The sequence below is a fragment of the Ictidomys tridecemlineatus genome, unplaced genomic scaffold (genome assembly GCF_052094955.1).
Source record: "Ictidomys tridecemlineatus isolate mIctTri1 unplaced genomic scaffold, mIctTri1.hap1 Scaffold_190, whole genome shotgun sequence".
NCBI classification, from domain to species: Eukaryota; Metazoa; Chordata; class Mammalia; order Rodentia; family Sciuridae; genus Ictidomys; species Ictidomys tridecemlineatus.
Window position 1 is genome coordinate 295,343 of NW_027521631.1, and position 19,413 is coordinate 314,755.

The 19,413-nt window shown below is 40.8% G+C and overlaps 1 pseudogene across 1 annotated transcript in view; it reads left to right on the forward strand.

Annotated features, from left to right (window-relative positions):
* The first annotated feature begins 6,776 nt into the window (after nucleotides 1–6,776).
* Nucleotides 6,777–19,413, forward strand: part of LOC120888254 (junctophilin-1-like) — a 60,828-nt pseudogene continuing 48,191 nt past the window's right edge. The window contains exons 1-2 of the transcript XR_013432737.1: nucleotides 6,777–7,356; nucleotides 12,479–13,242. The product of XR_013432737.1 is annotated as a junctophilin-1-like (transcript). The remainder of the gene's footprint in view (nucleotides 7,357–12,478; nucleotides 13,243–19,413) is intronic.

Genomic DNA, 19,413 nt, shown 5'->3' on the forward strand with positions numbered 1-19,413 from the left:
GTCTCTTCTATTCTCACACTTTTATATGGGGTCCCCTCATTCCTTCCCTCCCTCGGGTGTCTCGGCTCAAGATCATCGCATAGTGATGTCTGGAAGGATACGCCTTCATTATATCTAAAGGCTAAGCAATATGCCCATGATTCCCCCCAAATCATTCAACCATAGCAGTCCCTTGTAATTCTATTATTTTTTTCTTTTTTATCTCCTGTCTCTGTAGAGATAGAAAGAAAGAGCAAGGACTATGCCTTACTTCTGTGTCTCCAAACCTAAAATATGTATCATATATACACACATGTGTATACATACACACATACTTATACATTTTATGATTTTTTTCAGGTACTAGGTCTTCAAAATAGATTTGCAGCCCAAACTGTATCCTCAAGTTCACTACTCTTTATTAAGTATCCCTTTAATCTGTCAATACTTTTTTAATTATTGGAACTTTCCTGAAAACCTCTGTAAATTTCATCACTAGACACGGATACTATGTAGGTCTACGTGGAGCTTTCCCTACTAGGGAGAATAGGCAGAGAGCCACAGGGGACTAGTCATGGGAAGAAACCAAAGTACTGCTCTTGAGATTTAAGTAAGGCTCAGCTGGTGTTTTATATAGGAATTAGACCATTTCTAAATTAGACTCTTGGCCTCTAAACCAGGATTGCCTTGTTGTACCATCCAACAAGTATCCAGCAATCACATAAAATTCTGGTACCATGAACCATCCTGGCTGGAACACTGTATGTAGCCTAGAATTAAGGAAGCTAGAAAGGGATACAAAAAAGAAAAATAGGAATGAAACAGCTGAAGTGGTGGGAGAGGAAGAGGGAGAGAAGCAAGAGACAAAGATTTCACAGAAGCCTGAGAGATAAGTGCTCTCAAGTATGAAATTCATAGCTGCCACCAGCAGGATGGGAACGGATGAGATGTCACTGCATCTGTCAAATAGGAGGTCCCCAAAGGCTAGAGAAGCTTCACTAGAATAGCGATAACATAATGCAAATCAAGTGGTGGAAGAATCAGAGGGGGAGAAGTAAACACTGGAATGTAAAGAAGGTCTGCAGCTTCGAGACTAGACAAAGGACACAAGGACCAAGTGGGACCAAGAAATTAGAGCTATTTTAATATGGAGGACACAAAAGCATGCTTGCTGGCTAGAAGGGAAGTAAAACAATAGGGCCAAGCAATCATGTACTGAAACCTGTGAAACTGTGAGCCCCAAACATAGAAGATGATTTTCTCAGGTAATCTGTCACACAGTGATGAAAAGTTGATCAACATAGACATTAAGTTTTGAAAAGCAAGCAAGCAAGGGTGTTCCCTATATGTTTCCTCCTCTGTAAGGAAAAGATAAGGTCTCATGCTCAGTAAGAGGCCTGGGGCTGAGAGGGTCTCCAGGACAGTGTTAAACATCTGTAAGTTTAGGAAACTAAACATCTAGGAAAAGATCTCCCACGGAGGATGGAGGTGCTCAATGCTTGCAACCACAGTTTGCAGTGGCAACTGGTAAATGATGTACTTACCTCCGAAGGGCTTCCAAGGAGCAGGGGATGGAAAATGAATCTAACATGACTTACGTATATACATATATGAATACACCACAGTGAATCTCCACATCACGTACATCCACAAGACTGGGATCTTAATTAGAATAAGACACACTTCATGTTTTTACAAATATGTCAAAATTACTCTTCTATCATGTGAGGCAAGAGCTCTTTCACTGAGCTACAGCCTCAGTCCTACTTTACTGTCATGTATAACTAAAAAGGAAAAAATTAAAGGTTGGGGACAGGGCAGACAGATGCACCAGAAGGCCACTATGAAAAGGAAACTGAGTGCCAGGGATGGTGTGGCAGAAGTGACTCATAAGAGCCTCCAAGCAGAGTGAGGAAGGGAAGAGCCAGGAGAGGAGGAAGGATATAAAAACAGTGGAGGCTTTGATAAGAGTCGATGGTGTTTGTTCAGTGGGAAAGACAAGAGAAGGCTGTCAAAGGGTGGAATTATAACCTTCCAATTCTCAGAACTGCCCTATGTCTGGGTCAAAGTAAGATCCAAGCTGGGTCTGGGAAGTGAACTTTAAAGCTGAAGGTCATGAAGCTGCAAAAGGCAGTGGTTCTGAAGTCAAGATGAAGCTGTCCAGGACAAGGCAAGGCAAGTGGACAAAGAATGAGTCATAGAAGAACATGGGAGAATGGCCTAAAGAAGATGCTGATCAGAGTAGGGCACCAATGGCATGAGTGCATAGTTCAAGTGGCAAAAGGAAGTGCTACTGAGAAGGGAAAAATGAGAGTTATTTATTAAGTATCTTATTATTATTATTTAGTTTTTGATCTCTAGTATTCAGTTGCCTACCTAACATCTCTTCAAGTGTATATTTCCGGGTTTTCTTTCTTCTTTTTTTTTTTTTCTTCAGTACTGGGGAATCAAACCCAGGGCTTACATATGCTAGGCAAGTGCTCTACCACTGAGCTATAACCCCAGCCCTGGTGAATATTTTGGAATCATCCTCTACTAAAAAAATACATCTTCTCCAACCCCTGTAATTCCTCTTCTATCTTCATTTTGTTTTTAAAATTCTAGACAGGAGTATTGACATTTGCCCAGTCAGCTATTGGAAAAACCTAAGAAATAAAAGTCATCCTTACCACCCCTTCTCACTTCCCACCCAGGCTCCTTCTCCCTGCTCTTAAGGCTTGCAGCATGCTCTCAGCCTCCATCCAATAGAATAAAAGACTAACAAAGAACTACCTGCAGGGTACATAGGCTCCTGGTTCAGGTTTGATCATTTACACTTTGAATAATCCAAGGCACACAAATGTCCTAACCCTTTTGTCTTCTTATTTTCTCTTAGTTATTATGAGATATTTTTGGAGTGGAGATTGAACCCAAGTGTGTTCTACTACTGAGCTACATCATCTTCAGCACCTTTTATTTATTTATTTATTTATTTATTTATTTATTTATTTATTTATTTATTTTGGTACCAGGAATTGAACAGAGAGGTACTCAACCACCAAGTCATACCCCCAGCCCTAGTTTGTATTTTATTTAGAGAGAGGGGTATCACTGAGTTGCTTAGCACCTCGCCATTGCTGCGTGAGGCTTTGAACTCCAGATTCTCCCAAGCTGCTGGGATTACAAGCATGTGCCATGACACCTGGCTTATTTTTTGAGACAGGATTTTCCAAAGTTGCTGAAGATGGCTTTGAACCTCTGATCCTCCTGCCTCAGCTTCCCAAAATGCTGGGATAATAGGTGTGAACCACTGCGCCCAATATGAGACTTACATGAATTAATACATGTGAAGAACTTAGTATAATATCTGACAAACAGTTGCCTTTAAGAAGGGATTAAAGACCTAAAGCTGGACCTGGGGATATAGCTCAGTTGGTAGTAGTGCTTGCCTCATATGCATAAGGCCCTGGGTTCAAACCCCAACACCACACAAAAAAAAATCTGAAGATCACTAATTTTAGAATACTGTTTGTTCTTCTGATCTCATTCTGCCTGCAAAGCTTATGGCCATATTTCTTAATTATTGTATTTATTAAACATTAAATTTTAAATTCATTAAAAATTTCTTTTATTTTTATAAATGCTTAGATGATTACAAATAATCAACATATTTTTATTTGATTTTATAAATCAAGCTAGTAGTATTAATTTTGAATACATCAAGTGATTTCAACTGTATGTGTTTTATACTTTAATTCATTTTCTTAAGGTAATAAACACCGACAGATTAGCTGCTTTGTAATTTTTTTATTAAAATTATCAATAATTAGTTCTAATATATAAATTAAAATCAAATTTTTCAATGTACCTTCATTTAAAAAATAAAACATCATTAAATTCTAAGCAAAACACCTTTCTCAACATTTTGTTAACTGCATGTATTTATACTCTAAGTGGCTCAGCATTTGTTATAAAAGTTTTTAGAGTAAAAACATAACAGCTAGGTTTTAAGCATGGAGGAAAACAAACTGTTAGAGTGGGTGTTGGCCCCTGGGCTTTAATGACCTCCCCCATCCCACCTGTCACACCAACATTCACATTCTCTTTTTACTAATCCCTCCTTAAAGCTAAATTCAACTCCCCCTTATCCAGGGCAAAGGTTCAGCATGAGAGGGAAAATAAGGACATTACTAACCCTGAGTACTGAACTGCAGCGTTATTCTACTGCTACGCAGTCATTCTCAATGCTTCCTCTTCCTAGTTCTCATTGCCAATCTTCTACATGCAAAGATATGGAACCTGAACACTAGGGTTAACAAATACACCTGTATGACAGGAGAAACTTCACCTGTGGTGGTAGTAGGTGAATGGAAGCATGGCTTATATGGTTACTTTGCCAAAAATTGTTCAGGATACCAAAACTTTCTTTCATGAAGAAACTCAATGGCAGAGTCAGGTTAGAATTGAAATTTAATAGCACACATGCAGTGGAAGGTTCTCATTTTTAATTAAGGTTCCTTTCATGGGAAGAAACCAATGAATGACCAGGTCCATTATCCTACTGAAATCTCCATGCTCTACCCAGATGCGTGTGCAATGCCATCCTTTGCCCTTCTACCACAAATGGACGAGTTATCCATTCAGAAGCCAGAAACCTACTCTATGCCATGTATGCCAGAAGAATTCTCATTTCTGTGAGAACTAAAGAGAACCTACTAACACACATGAGTGGGGCCAAAAGCAAACAGGCAAAAAAGCAAAAGGGCAAAAGCTACTGTGAAGAAAGCCCATTCAAAAAGGGGAGGAAAAAGATATATTAGCTTGAGCAACCACACTGTTTCTCCTATCAAACAGAACCTCAGAATAGATGGGAATGTGTCCAGCTCCCAATTCTGGTGTATGCCATAACAGGAAATAAAATTATGACTCAGCTGCAAAGCTCTGGGACCTCTTTTTCCCAGTGGCCTAAATCAATCCCCAGTCCAGGACAAGATGCTGAGCGAGATGCCTAATTATTTCAGGCCACTAGGGTAAGCACTATTCCTGCCAACTCTGCAGGCAGCGCCATGGATGAGGGTTTCTAATTCTCTTTGGTGATTTGGCTCAGTGTAAACTGAGATTTTTCTTTCAGTCTTTCAGACAGATAAGCAGGGAAGATCAGCTCCAGTCCTAAGAGAGATACAATCAAGGTCAATTTCAGTTCCTTTTCTGTGCAGGAAAGTCTACTTTTGCCCTGCTGCCTTCCCAACACCTGTCCTTACATTTTTTATCTGCTTATCAAATACCTAGTGAGAGGTATTTGGCAGACTGTGTTCTGGTCCTCCGCCCAAAGCCTCTCAGTCTAAGGAATAACAAGAGTTGCCTGCAAGGCAGTTTTCCTGAGAGGCCAATCTAAGACCCTTGGCTGTGAATCTGAGTATTTTAAGGGTGAGGTTGAGTTCGGTGTCTCCTTTAAAGAGGCAATACTGACTGCTTCAACTTGTCCAGTACCAAATCCCTAATTCTTGGCTGGGCACTGCTCTCACAGTATACCCAGTTATTATCTAACATTAAAAAAGCAAATCTATTTATTTCTATTCAGAAAATAATGAAACCGTTTTAAAAGTTTGGGGGCTAGAGGGACAGCTCATTGGTAAAGCATTGCCTCATATACATGAGGCCCTGGAGTTCCAGCCCCACCCCCTAAACACACTCACACCTCAAACACATACACACACAAAGTTTAGAAGAGGTATCTAAAGTGAATTCAACAAGGCAGTGTTGTAGCTGGAAAGTGGATCAGCTGACACCTGTCCCTGGTTTTGTAGGTCACAGCTTCTTTGTTAGTTTAGAGCACTGTTTTACTTACCTTTCATCCTTGAAAACTTCTATTTACTTTCTTAAATGGAGCATACCAGTGGAGATGTGTCAAGTGTACATTTCAGGCACATATACAATACATACAGACTGAGTCTTCTGCCTGTTGGATACACAGCTCCAGGATCAAGGATTTCTAAGGTTGTGAAGAACAACAAATGAGGCATTAAGGTAAGCAGGCTCTAATGGAAAAGAAAGCATCCTGTGCCCCTCCAAAGACAGCTTTAAAACCTCTTCTTCTTTATTACAAATAAAAACTAACCAATTTATCCTGTGCTTTTTCAAACTGCACTGCTCTCCCTCAGTATCTTCATTAAAGAAACGCAAACTCATGTGCTTTGAAATGGGCAGGTGTAAAAAAACATTCTGCACAATTATATCTAGGCTTCCTCAGATTTATATCACATGCATACATATATTTGGAGGACATTAATTCACAATGACAGCTGAGCATGACAAATGCAACAGTACACAAGTTGGAATGCTGGAAAAAATGCAACTACAAACCCCATGCAGACAAACACATACAATGAGTTTTCCCTCATCACACACTTGGCCGCACTTACAAGGAGCTTAAACACAATTGAAAAACCCCAAACACGGGAGGCTCCGGCGCCGCGAGCTGCCCCCACACATGGAGCCGCGCCTTCATCTACAGGCGTGATTATCGCGCGTCCCCGGGTACAATTGCCCTCCCACCCGCATCCCACTGCTCTAACACGCGCGCGCGCGCCCGCCCGCCAGGGAAGCGGCGGCTCCCGGGGGCTGGGGGCAGGGCCTGTGGGGTGGGATCGCCGCGGGGCCGGGCCTCTGCGCCTGGGGAGGGGACGGGGGGGGCCGGGCGCGGGGCGGCGCCCGGGTCACGTGGGCGGGCGGGAGCAGCTGAAGGTCCGCTCGGGAGCCTGGGCTGTCCTCTGGCGCGCGGCGCTGGCCTGGGCGGCGGCGGAGGAGAAGGAGGAGAAGGGCGGCGGTGGCGGCAGCGAAAGAGGAGGGGAAGACGGGGGCGGCATCGGACTGGAGCCAAGCGGCTGCGCTAGCTGCCCGAAGCGCAGTCGTGAGCTCGCCCGCCGGGCCCCCACCCCTGAGCTACACCCTGCGGTGCCTAGCTCTGCCCGTGTCCATGCCCCCGCGGGGAGCGCGCCGGGGCTGCCCCCCCAATGACGGGCGGAAGGTTCGACTTCGACGATGGCGGCACCTAACTGCGGCAGCTGGGAGGAGGGCAAGGCGCACGGGCATGGCATCTGCACGGGGCCCAAGAGCCAGGGCTTGTACTCGGGCTCCTGGTCCCACCGCTTCGAGGTGGTCGGAGGCTACACCTGGCCCAGTGGCAACACCTACCAGGGCTACTGGGCTCAGGGCAAGCGGCACAGGCTGGGGGTGGAAACGAAGGGCAAGTGGATGTACGGGGGCGGGGGGAGTGATCACATGGTTTCAAGGGGCGCTACGGGGTCCGGCAGAGCCTGTGCACCCCCGCTCGCTACGAGGGTACCTGGAGTAACGGGCTGCAGGACAGGTACGGCGTGAAGACCTACGGGGACGGAGGTGAGCGGCGTCGCGGGCGGCTCAGCTGCTCCAGGAGACGGTGCGGTGGGCATTGCCCAGGCTGCGGGGAAGCGGGGAGGACGCGAAGCGCACATGTCCAGAAACCCGCCAAAACACCTGGGGAAGCCTCCCACCCACTTCCCGCGCCCTCCCTCCCCCGGGAGGGTGCTTTGGGATGGGACTGGTGCGTGTGGGGTTAGTCTGACCCCGTTGTTGAAGCGGGCGATGTGTCCACACCCGGGGGAGTGAGGCGTGAATATACCTGGCCGGTGCCGCGCTGCACTGACACCAGGAGGGAGCGCCACCCGGGAAGGTTGGGCTGGAGAGAGGACGCTGTCACTTGAGCCTGTCTCATTACGTTCCTGATCCCTCCCTTTCCTGGCCGGGTTTGAAATCACCACTCCTGTGGAGTTAGAGCGAAATGCCCTGAGCTTGTGAGGCTGCGAGTCTGTGCTAACGGCTCCTCGGATTGGTTTCACGTGGAGTGTCCTATTTCGCATTTGGTCCTCTAGTAGCCTAAAGATAGAAGCCAGAACCCCATAACTAGGATGTTGGGGAATTGAACCTTATTTAGGGTGCATTTGAGAACGTCCTGATCAAGGGAGCAAAAAGGCCACCTGATGCAGGTGGGATTCAAGTGGTGTATGTTTTTCTTTCTAGATTTCTTTTGCTTCCTTAAAAGTAATCTTTGCAGACCATTGGACAAATTAATGGGAAAATAGTTTAGAAATGGGCAGTGAAGTTTCCATTTAAAAAAAAAATTGAAAGATGTGTTCCTATAGCTGCAAAGTTAGCAACAATTTTGCTTCTCAGAATGTCATTACTAAAAACTGATTTGCATTAAGGTGTTGACCTAAATAGTATTCCTGACTGTGAATCAAAATCACCTTATTTTAATATTTAACAATATTTGGGAAAGAAGTTTTGTATACAGTAGGACAGAAGTTCCTTTTTTAAATTGGGAAAAGTGTACATTATTGAAACAGGTGTCAAAAGTTGAATTTGTATGCAAAACTGAGAAAGATGAATGTCATGCATTGGCAAGGTACACTTTCTGATAATAAACATGATCATATTTAATTGAAAAGGATTGTGTGGAGGCGATCACCTTTTGGAATTAAGCCCCTCAGAGTTAAAGGATATTAAAGAGATCCAATTAAAAATTTCTCCAGCCCACTGCAACCCCAGTTATGCCATTGCTTATATAAAAGCTTATACAATTTGTACACTTCACTTACTCAGAATACTTGGGCTGTGTTTCAAATGCAAAACAGCAGAATGGTAGGATTGGCTAAAAAGAACATCTTTTCATCCTACAGTATAAATAAAAGATATGGTTCTCATGGATTTAAAAAAAAAAACTTTAATACTTTTCTGTGGGCTGTATGAGTCCTGAATTCCATAGTAGTTAATCAGGGCCCCTTAAATGTTCTCAATGGACATAACATGCCTTGGTTGACAGCCCTATATTTGTTAATTTGTGACTAGATTTTTATTGGAAGCCCTAGCTCATAACTGAATTCCATGCTCAAAAGTGGATTGCCAAATTTACTTTTTAAAAGTGGACATTATTTTATAACCCTTTTAGAAGACTGTAAATAGTTCTCTCACTTCAGTTTTAGGTTAAAAATAGTCTCCTTTTTAAGTTACTAGTCATTAAACAAAATCTCTTGGTTTAGAGTATTCATTATACCTGGTAATCAAAATATATGCAGCACAGTAAGATCTATCTATGTATGTGTTATAGAAACCAAATAAGTCTTCAGAATGACTTTGTGAATCTGTCTTCTGTTTATTAATTCAGCCTTAAAACTTGATATTGCCATAGTACTGTAGTTTTCTACCTAAAACCCCAAAATCCTAATGTGCTACAAATAGAAATTAAAATAAAAAAACTTAAAAAATGACTTTTGAATGTCAACAACATTCTGCTGTTGACTGTTTTTTCCCTCAGATGTCACTTCATTAGAAAAATCCTTTAATAATAACATGGTCTAAATGGAAGTATATTGCTATAACTTATTTTTGGTCAAAGTAGGAATTATCACTTTCCCTATTCTTCTAAAGAGTTATTTTTGCCTCCATTCTCTGTACCACCACATATTCATTCCTGTACATCTTCTTATAGATTTAGGGAAAATTTAATTCCATGTATTTTATGGTAACATTGCACTAAAGGTTAAGAAGGAAGTAGTGATTCCATCTGAAAGTTATCAATTTATTAGTGATTTGTGTGTGAAGTATTGCTGAGCTAGAAACCCCTTGAGTGTTAATTAAGAATAAATTAGCATACTCCAGAAATCCAAATCTAAGGTACATGGAATTTTTTTGTGCATATTCTGATCTACTGTACTGTTTTTTTCACCTGTCATAAAACTATTGAAAATATTTAGGAATAACCATTATTTTGTTAACTATCTTTGTAGCATATAAACTTAAGTTTGGCATGGAGCAGTCCAAATTTGACTGAATTTCATTCTGAACTGGATGCTTTCCACTACAAGAGTGTGCAGTAAAAACAGCTAGATCTAAAAAATCAGTTCCAAAGTGAACACAATTTAAAACAAAACCCATAAAAATAATTTTTATGCTTGTGAAATTTGCATCTCCACTTTAGGAATCAGGAGAAACTAATTACAACTTTATTTGAGCAGCAGGAAGAAATTGGAACCCACCTGCTTTATAAAGAAATAGGCCCTTTTTCTAGGTTAATTGACTAAACTAAATCTATGTTAAATTTCAGATGAACTACTTGCAATTTGACCGTAAAATGGTTTCTAGCAATGCCATGGAGGAATTCTTTCCTACTGTGATTTTACAAAATAGGGGGGGATTGTGGCCAATGCTGCTATTCCTGCCCCCCCTCCCTATTTGACAGTTAAGCAAAGATTTAAACTTTCTAATTATTGCTCTTGCTTTAAACAGCCTAGATTTTCAAGGAATACTTCTTTAGAAATTCCATATACTGATCTTATTTTGGAGATACTAACTTGAGGAAACTAGCTATTAATTTTCCATCAATGTTAAACATTTACCAAGATGATTATGTTTTAAGAAGTGTAAATATGTATTGACATCAAACAATATTTTTATAAACTGTCCTGGCAAAACAAACATCATGTAGAAAAGTTAAAAGAATATTATTATAGCGATTTTAAATACTAAAATAAGGTGGTTTGTTTTACTGTACATGTATCAGATTATATAACTTTTATCCTAGAATTTAGATTTTATCTATATAGGCAAAGTCAAAGTTGAACTTTCCTAATAATTCAGTTCCCTTTCATGTTGTGGCAGTGTTTGGTGATTGCAAATATTCAGTAGGAAGCTTCTTACCCTAAAATGTTATTATACAGCTATCCTTTTGGGTTTATCCTTTTGAGAAAGCTATGGTTTACCCATCCCTTTAGAAGTTCATAGATGTCAGGTTAAGAGCACATCAATGAAGAATATAATTTTCATAGTACCAGACCCACTTAGTATTCCATTGTTGCTCTACTGTTTATCTGTTTATATGATGGAAATATGTCAGAATGGTCAGAAAGTGAAGGTAGTCTTGGAATTGGCATCATTACAGTTTTAGCTTTTACATGCAATGAAATAATCAGCCTTTGTTTACACAAACCAATATCATTATTGCTCAGTATATTTTAAAAAATGTATCCTATCTATTAGAAACCTATGCATGGTAATATAAAATGCAAAGGGCAAGATAAAATTCTCCATACTCAAACAGAGTAAGGTGCAGACAGACCATAACCAGGATTTATTTTCTGACATCATAAATCGTCATGATTAACATAGAAGTAATTACATTTTAAAATTCCAGATAGCTGCTTTTGGGGATACTATAGTGTAAAATTTTGCTTTGTTTAAAGAAAATGGGCTTGGCATTGAAAAGGGAATTCTAAATTCCTTAATTTAACCTTCATTTCCTCAAAAAATTATTTAAAAACCTGTACCAAGTTATTTAGACATTTGTACTTATTTAGTAGAAAAACACTTCAGATTATTCTGTAGAAAACACTTCAGATTATTCTCTCTCTGAAAAAGTGAATATTCATTGAAAAACTGATCTGGTACTAACAGTTTTAATGGATATTCTCAAGTACATCTTTTCTCAAGATAGGTTTCCTCTGGCCTTATCTCAGTTTCTCCAGTGCTAATGAGAGTATTCTTTTCAGTCACCGTAGCTGTATAGTCACCAAACATCCAGCTTCCACAGGACACATAAGCCAGAATTTGGGGATTTCGTGATCCTTTTTGAAGTAATTTCTTCCCTCAAGGTGCTTCCAGTCTGTAATGTGATTTACACTGCACTGGTAAAGGCTGGATAAATCTATAAAGAGAAAGGCCAGGAGAAACAGGTTTAGCAAGCAATATGGTACAAAACTTCATCTTTTCACTTGAAGGGCAAAATGTTAAGCAAATTGCTAATTTTTTTCCCATGATGGTTCGATATATTCAGGATGGATATTGTATTTGTCAAGTCACTCAGCTCAGAAAGGTTCACCCAAATCCAAATTGTATATTTTATATATTAAATGGTTTTCCCTAACCTAAAAATAAGATGCTGAGTGTGACAGAAAATCTAAGACCATTCATTTGACAACCCATGTCCCAGGCATTCAGATCACTGCTAGTCATTTTAAGCCTTTGTGCTTGTTGGAATATTATACTAACATAGACCTAAGTCATTTTTAGAAATTTTCAGCTAAATTAATAATTTAGAATAAGATTTACAAATAGTTCATTTCATCTCCTGTTGCACTGCCTTCCTAAGGAATTTTTAAAATATTAATTTCAAAGAGGAAAAGTTGTTTCCTAATGTTTGCTCTGTTTGTATTAGAAGGGAATGGTTTTCACTCAGAAAAATTTAATGAAATTTAGAAGTAAAAATTATCCAACTTTTAGAAAAATCCTATACAGTTGAAGTCATAAGGCCAAAATTGCAGGGCCGAAATTTATAAGTGGATGAAAAGTATATCCTAGAGTGGACTTGGAAGTGTGTCCTATCTGACCTTGGGCCTACCTGCCCTGTGCTCTGAGTTATCCCAGTGCTCACAGGCGTTGCACCCATGTACCCCTGACTCATGCTGTGCTTTCTTGCGATCTCTCCAAGGTACCTACCAGGGCCAGTGGGCTGGAGGCATGCGGCACGGCTACAGTGTGCGCCAGAATGTGCCCTATGGCATGGCCACGGTGATCTGCTCACCCCTGCGCACCTCGCTGGCCTCCCTGCGCAGCGAGCAGAGCAATGGCAGCGTGCTCCACGATGCAGCGGCTGCAGCTGACAGCCCGGCAGGCACCCGTGGAGGCTTCGTGCTCAACTTCCACGCTGATGCCGAGCTTGGAGGCAAGAAAAAGGGCGGCCTCTTCCACAGGGGCTTCCTCCCTTCTCGGAAGCATGAAACTTCGCAAGTCTGAGTCCAAGTCTTCCATCTCTAGCAAGCGGAGCTCCGTCCCCAGCGACGCAGCCATGAGCAGAATTAGTTCCAGCAATGCCAACTCCACCATCAGCTTTGGCGACGTCGATTGTGATTTCTGCCCCGTGGAAGACCACGTGGACGCCACCACCACTGAAACCTACATGGGCGAGTGGAAGAACGACAAGCGCAATGGTTTCGGCATCAGCGAGCGCTCCGACGGCATGAAGTATGAAGGCGAGTGGGCAAATAACAAGAGGCATGGATATGGCTGTACCGTGTTCCCTGATCGCTCCAAAGAAGAGGGAAAATACAAAAATAATATTCTGGTCCGTGGAATAAGGAAGCAGCTTATACCAATAAGAAATACAAAAACTAGGGAGAAGGTGGACAGAGCAATAGAAGGCGCACAAAGGGCAGCCGCCATGGTGAGAACCAAAGTGGAAATTGCGAATTCAAGGTATGTAAATGCAAGGTGGGTGGTTTTGCTGAGTCGGGTCATTCAAAATATTTTGTCTGTCATTCTGCTGGTGACATCACAAATAGGTTTCTTCACTTGCCAAAAATGAGCCCAGTAGAATAAAAGTCAGAGATGATGTACTCGCGCTTTTCTGAAAATTTACATCACCCCAAAATGTTGAAGATTCATCATACTTCCTTTCCTGTTCTAACTTATTTAACAGCATGATGATGTTCACTCAGAACCTTTGCACCTCTTCCTTCGTTCAGGAAGTTACCTTTTTAAAAGAACAAACCTCTGAAATACTGCTACAGAGAGCTCTGTTTTGTGTGCCATAGAGACAATCTCTCTCCACATAGAAATATACCCAGTATTAATGTGTACCTTTATTCTAATGTTTGAGTTGAACAGATCTGTAAAATTATCATTAATTCAAACTTCATTGAAGTTTTAATAGGTGAAATTGGTTTTAAGAAAGCCATGAAGATCTGCTAGATATGGCAAAAGTAGAAAGTTAAGATAAGATCTAGTGTGCGTAGTTTTAAACAACAGAGCTCCTCTGAATGAGAAAGGCAAAGAGACTCAGGCTTGTAAGAATGTCCACATTCTGTGCAGCAAAGATTATATCATTGGTATATTAAAAGGTAAGGGGTCTGGGAAACTTGACATGGACAGATGGGACACTCACTGTGCCAAGGTTGGAAGAAAAAGCAGTAGAGAAGGGCTGGAGTGGGAGATTGAGAGTGAATAATAGATTGATAATGGGGAGGTAGGGTCAGGAGGACTTTGTACTTGAAGTTTACCATTAATATCTAGATTTGGGGATTCAGCAAGAGGGCTGGAAGAATATGTTGGGAATAAAATTTTATTATGTATGAGTATCATAGGTTAGACAAAAAGAAAGGAAAAAGTTGGTTATATGTGGAGATTTTTATGTATATTTAGATAGATACCTACTGGCTGTAGTTTTGTGTGACTTGAAGCATCAGTTTGGCATAGAATGTTAAAAATTCTGTTTCTGCCTCAGTAGTAACTCTTCTACCTCTTTTTGAAACTGCAAGTATTAGCATGTCTTCAACTTTTTATTCTTAGCATTGAGTTAATGGACAACTCCCCCTTTTCAATTGAACCTTATGAAATTTCTGATATCTTAACTTTTTGTGTACAAAAAATGGGCAGTTTTATATGATTCAACTTAATACTTCTGGACTTATAGAGAGTTTGTTGTTGCTGCTGCTATTTTATTTTTAATGCTATCTTAGGGTCACTGTTTACTTCTGAGCATCCCAAACACTAATTGGAAAGTGAAAGAGGCCATCTTTTTTTTTGCACTATTTTTAGATAGATATTATGTTGAAACTCCTCAAGGTTTTCCTCTTCATCCCAAACTGAATCCTATTTTAAAGTGAATGTTTCCTGTTCACCAACACAAACTTTCATGAAGGATTTTTTCCATTTTCTCCACAGAGCATCTTTTTATAAAAATTACTTTTTTTAGTTGTAGATGGACACAATATCTTTATTTTTTAATTTGTTTTTATGTGGTGCTGAGGATCGAACCCAGGGCCTCCTGCATGAGAGGCAACTGCTCTACCACTGAGCCAGAATCCCAGCCCGAACATCTTTTATTGTAGATCATGGTTCTCTCTGGTCAGCAAGTCTACTTTCAGTTTACTTGTCAGCTGGGCTACTTGGCACATCTAATCTTGCTGGTTTCCCTGGCCCTCAGCTAATTTTCAGAGCAACTTTATACCTTTTTCTAGGCCCAAGCCTCTAATTTTAAATGCATTCCTGGATTCTTCCATTTTATTTTCACATTACAACCTAGTGTATACTAAAGGCAAGTTCATTCTTGACAGATGATAAACCGGTACAGACAATCTAGCAAATGACTTATTATTGACTTTTATGACTAGTTTAAATTGGAGGAAACTACATGATACAAGCGGGCTACTTGTGATACAGAGATGATCTCTGATTATGTTAGTCTCATGAAAACCCATTTACCCAAGTCCTATTCACATTTTCTCTTTTGAAAGACTTTTAAGGGTAGGATCAAATACTTTGTGAGTACTATATTTTATAGTTATAAACTGGAGAACTTTAGCCTAAAAATCTTTCAGACAGCTAACTGCTGCAGATTTTACTTAACTATTTAAAAAACACTCAACTCATCATGCTAAATGCAATAAACCAGCCATGGAAGGACAAATACTGCATGATCCCACTTACATGAGGTATCCAGAATGGTCAAACTCAGAAACTGAATACAGCAGTAGTTGTCAGGGAGTGGAGGGGGGAAATGGGCAATTATTGCTGATGAATAGAAAGTTAGTTATGCAAGTTGAATAATTCTAGAGATCTGCCATACATCACTGTGCCCGTAGTTAACAGTACCAGATTGTGCACTTAAAATTTGGTGAGGGCAGGACTCATGTTAAGTGTTACCCCAGTTTAAAAAATACTGCTATTTGGGTGACATAATAGAAAGATTAAACTAAACTTTTATATTTTGCTTATTTCAATTTTTTAGTCCTTTTCAGATTTCTTGCTATAATTACTACTACAGATATAGAGTTTTGCAACTTGTTTTTGGAGAGGGTAGCTGAAGGACTAACATTCCCCATGTATTAGCTCTTGAGATTAGAATTCTACTGTCTTTTTAAATTTTTTTTTAATGGAAGATTTTCTTAAGGTTTTAGAGATTGCTGCCTGGAAGGAGCAACTTCTAGCTATGTTATTAATAACTGTGGATCTTTATAATGCCAAAGTATTTGCAGAGTCCTTCCTGGTCCTTCTGCAGTTGCTGTTACTGTTGAGTTTTGAGACCCCCTCCCCTCCAGTGCTGGGATGGAATCCAGTGCCTCCTTCATGCTAGGAACACACTTTATCATTGAATTCCACTGCCAGTCCAATATTTTAGCTTTTAAAAATATTGAAAAATTAAGAACATAAAATGATGGGTTGTCCTGTCCCCAGCTCGGCCCAATCATGTCAGAATAAGAACTAGAAACTAAGACTTCTGGAGCTTACTGCTATGGAAATCACTAGTTCACCAGTAGCAATACAAGAAGATGACCACTTAATAGTTAACAGCCATTCAGTTTGTCCACCCAGATGGTATTGATCTTGATTCTGTTATTTTTTATGTGTTAGAGGCTTTTGTTTGTTTCTTACATCCCAGAAAATATGTCTGCCTTTGTACCTTTACCCCATGTTATCTCATCCCATTTTATCTTAAGCAGAAGATAAAAGTTGACTTTTAGGGACAATAATTGTAGCCTTTAACAGTGTTCCCTAAGGGAGATAGGAGACATAGAACCAACTACCTTTGGGATCTATAGACTTTGTTTTGTTTCTGTGAAGGGAGAGGGAGTGCTGTTTCTCCCAGTCAACACTTAGGAGGTAGGAGGCTTGTTTCTGCAGGATTGTTGTGCACCCTGCATAATTCTCATGATGGGCATGACATAATGGTGGGTAGAAGACATCACACAGTAGACTAGGTACTTTACTAGCGAGTCAAAACTGAAGGAATGTTCATTACTTGCTGAGTCCTAGAAAATTTCTTTAGGTTTCTGCTGCAATGCAAAAAGTATTGTGTTGATGAGATTTAACCAAAAAATTTTCCCCTTTTGTCTTGGTTGAGAGTAAAAATCACTACCCTTAACTAAGAAAAATCTCAACATTGTTTTTAAAGAAATGTTCAAGAGGTGGTAGAGCAACTTGGAATATATGGAGAATTAAGCATGCCTGGCTTTTACTGAAGCTGCTCCATGCCAGTAGCTGACACGCCAACTCTCCGCCTGTAATGCCACCTGTCCTGTTTTGTAGAAGCACACACTACCCTGGGGGACTTTAGGACAGGGAGAGCCAGCATCCACACCCAGGCCTCTCAGTCTTTCCTTCATCCACATTTACCCAGACTGTTTTGTTGGACCCTTTTGAATCACTGGAATTCTGTTTAGAGCATTGTAACTAAAATGGGTCTCCTGATACTTTCTAGAAAATATAATGGACAGACTGTGTTTTGGTAGAGAAGACTGAAAGCCCCTAATCTCCAATCTGGAAGAGTCATGAAATCTTGTCTGGTCCAAGGACCTTAATTTCCAAGGCAGAGACTGATCATTCCAGTTTCGTACAGTTCCTTGGGTGTTCATTGGCAATTTCCTCACCTCTTACCTGCAGTAATTCCTTGCCGTCCCTGTCATTTCAGTCACATTTTTCATCTGGTTATTGTTGATTCCCATCAACTTTTTAAAAAAAGATGTTTTAAAGAAGTTACTGCTGCTTGAGTAAGATGATTAAAGGAATAACTTTAAGGGAAGGCATTTGATTAAGAGAGCAAATGAGAAGTGACCCTTGGGGAACTGCACTTCTGTGGAAATGAGTATGGACTGGAGTATAGCTCAGTGGTAGGGCACTTGCCCAATATGTGCAGGGCCCTGGGTTTCATCCCCAGCACCATAAACAAACAGGGAAAAAAATAGATAATTCGATCATTTAGGAAGGGGTATAGTCAGAAGCAGTGCTTTGTGTGCTCTGAGCCGTGGGGGAAGTAGTTGCCATGCTAGAGGATAGAAGATACACAGGAAGACTGATGGGAGACAGCTGCCTAAAGCAATCAAGAACCCCAAGTGTTGGCTTATGCTAGCGGGCCATATCAGACCTGTGAGAAGAAACCAGAAGGTGTGTGGGGGGTTAGAAAGGTAGTTAGAACTACTCCATTCTGCCCACCTCACCTGACAGCTTCACTCAAGCTAGTGGAGCTCACTGGTGCATAGCTGGCTGATCTCCCAGCATTTCCCTGAAGGGTCAGTAAGTGGGACAGGCCCACCAATCACGTGGGACTGTGCTGCTGCTGTCACCAACCTCTCTCCGACCATTAGTGCCACTTCAGTGGCACCTAGACAGGTCATGACCTAGACAGGTCATGTTAGGAAGGAGACTGTTCTCCCTGCTGCCCAGCCTCAGCCCCAACCCTAGGTGTGCGGTTGTCACAGGTGTGGCTGTATGAGGCATGGAAGCAGTTGGATAGAATGTGAAGGGCCTCCAGTCTGGGTGAGCTTGCTACTCCATCTGTCCTCAGAACTAGAGGTTGGATTCCATGTTTGCCAGTTTTAGACTTAAAAATAAAAATGATTCATGTTCTTCCTGTAGGATTAAAAAAAAAACAACTCTTTCCCATACTTTCTATTTAAAAGATACAGTTTCATGCCACACTCCCCTCAACGTGACTCAGCTGTGACAGCTTTCTTTACCTGGGGAGGAGAGTTGATGCTCAGCCCTTCCCTCTACATGGTCAACTCCACAGTCCTCATTCAGATTTAGGAGTAAAGTCTTTTCCTCACAGGTTCCTGGACCCCACATCCTCCCATTCCACTTCCATCCTCTAGATTTAAATCCCCCCAGTTACACTAAATTATTGTTGCACATCAGTGCATTTGTTGAATATCTCTTGCCACAACTGGATTGGGAAAGATGGACTGATCCCAAAGGACAGTTTGCTCCCTTTTGTGTATTCATCATAAACTTAGATCACGGACGTAGGTAAGTGCTCTAGTAATGATGAATGAAGAATTAAATTCTTACCGCTTAGGGTATGAGTGCTCCTTCTAATTTGATTTTGCTGGGCATTTATGAACTATAGTTGGAAGTAAGGAAACTTAGCCCCCAATAATTCATACTATACTAATAGTCCAGAAAGTGCAGAAATTGCAAAAGTATGGGTCTTAAGTACCCTTTCAACTTCATTATTATCATTATAAGGCATGGCCAGAGAATAGAACTTCAAGTTAAGCCAAACTTTTCTGCATTCTTCACAGGTATTGAGCTGATCAGTGGTACATATGAATGTTTCTCTTAAGACATGGCGACTCCAGGAAGTCAACTTACCCTAACTCTAATAATATTGTTTCATCCCATATACATTTGACATCATGGCAGTATATATTAAGTCAGGAAATGGGAGTTTATTGTCTTCTAAAACTCAAAGTCTGCTGAATATTCAGCTGTCCTTACTACTTTTGAAAATGTTTCTTGTCCTGACATTTGGGGTCGGGGAGGGGAACATTGTTCTTAAGTTCAAATAATATGATATCAGTTGAATACATCAGGTTGGGTGGGGTAGATAGAACTGTGCTGTGCAAGATTGCTTGACTTGATTCACACCTC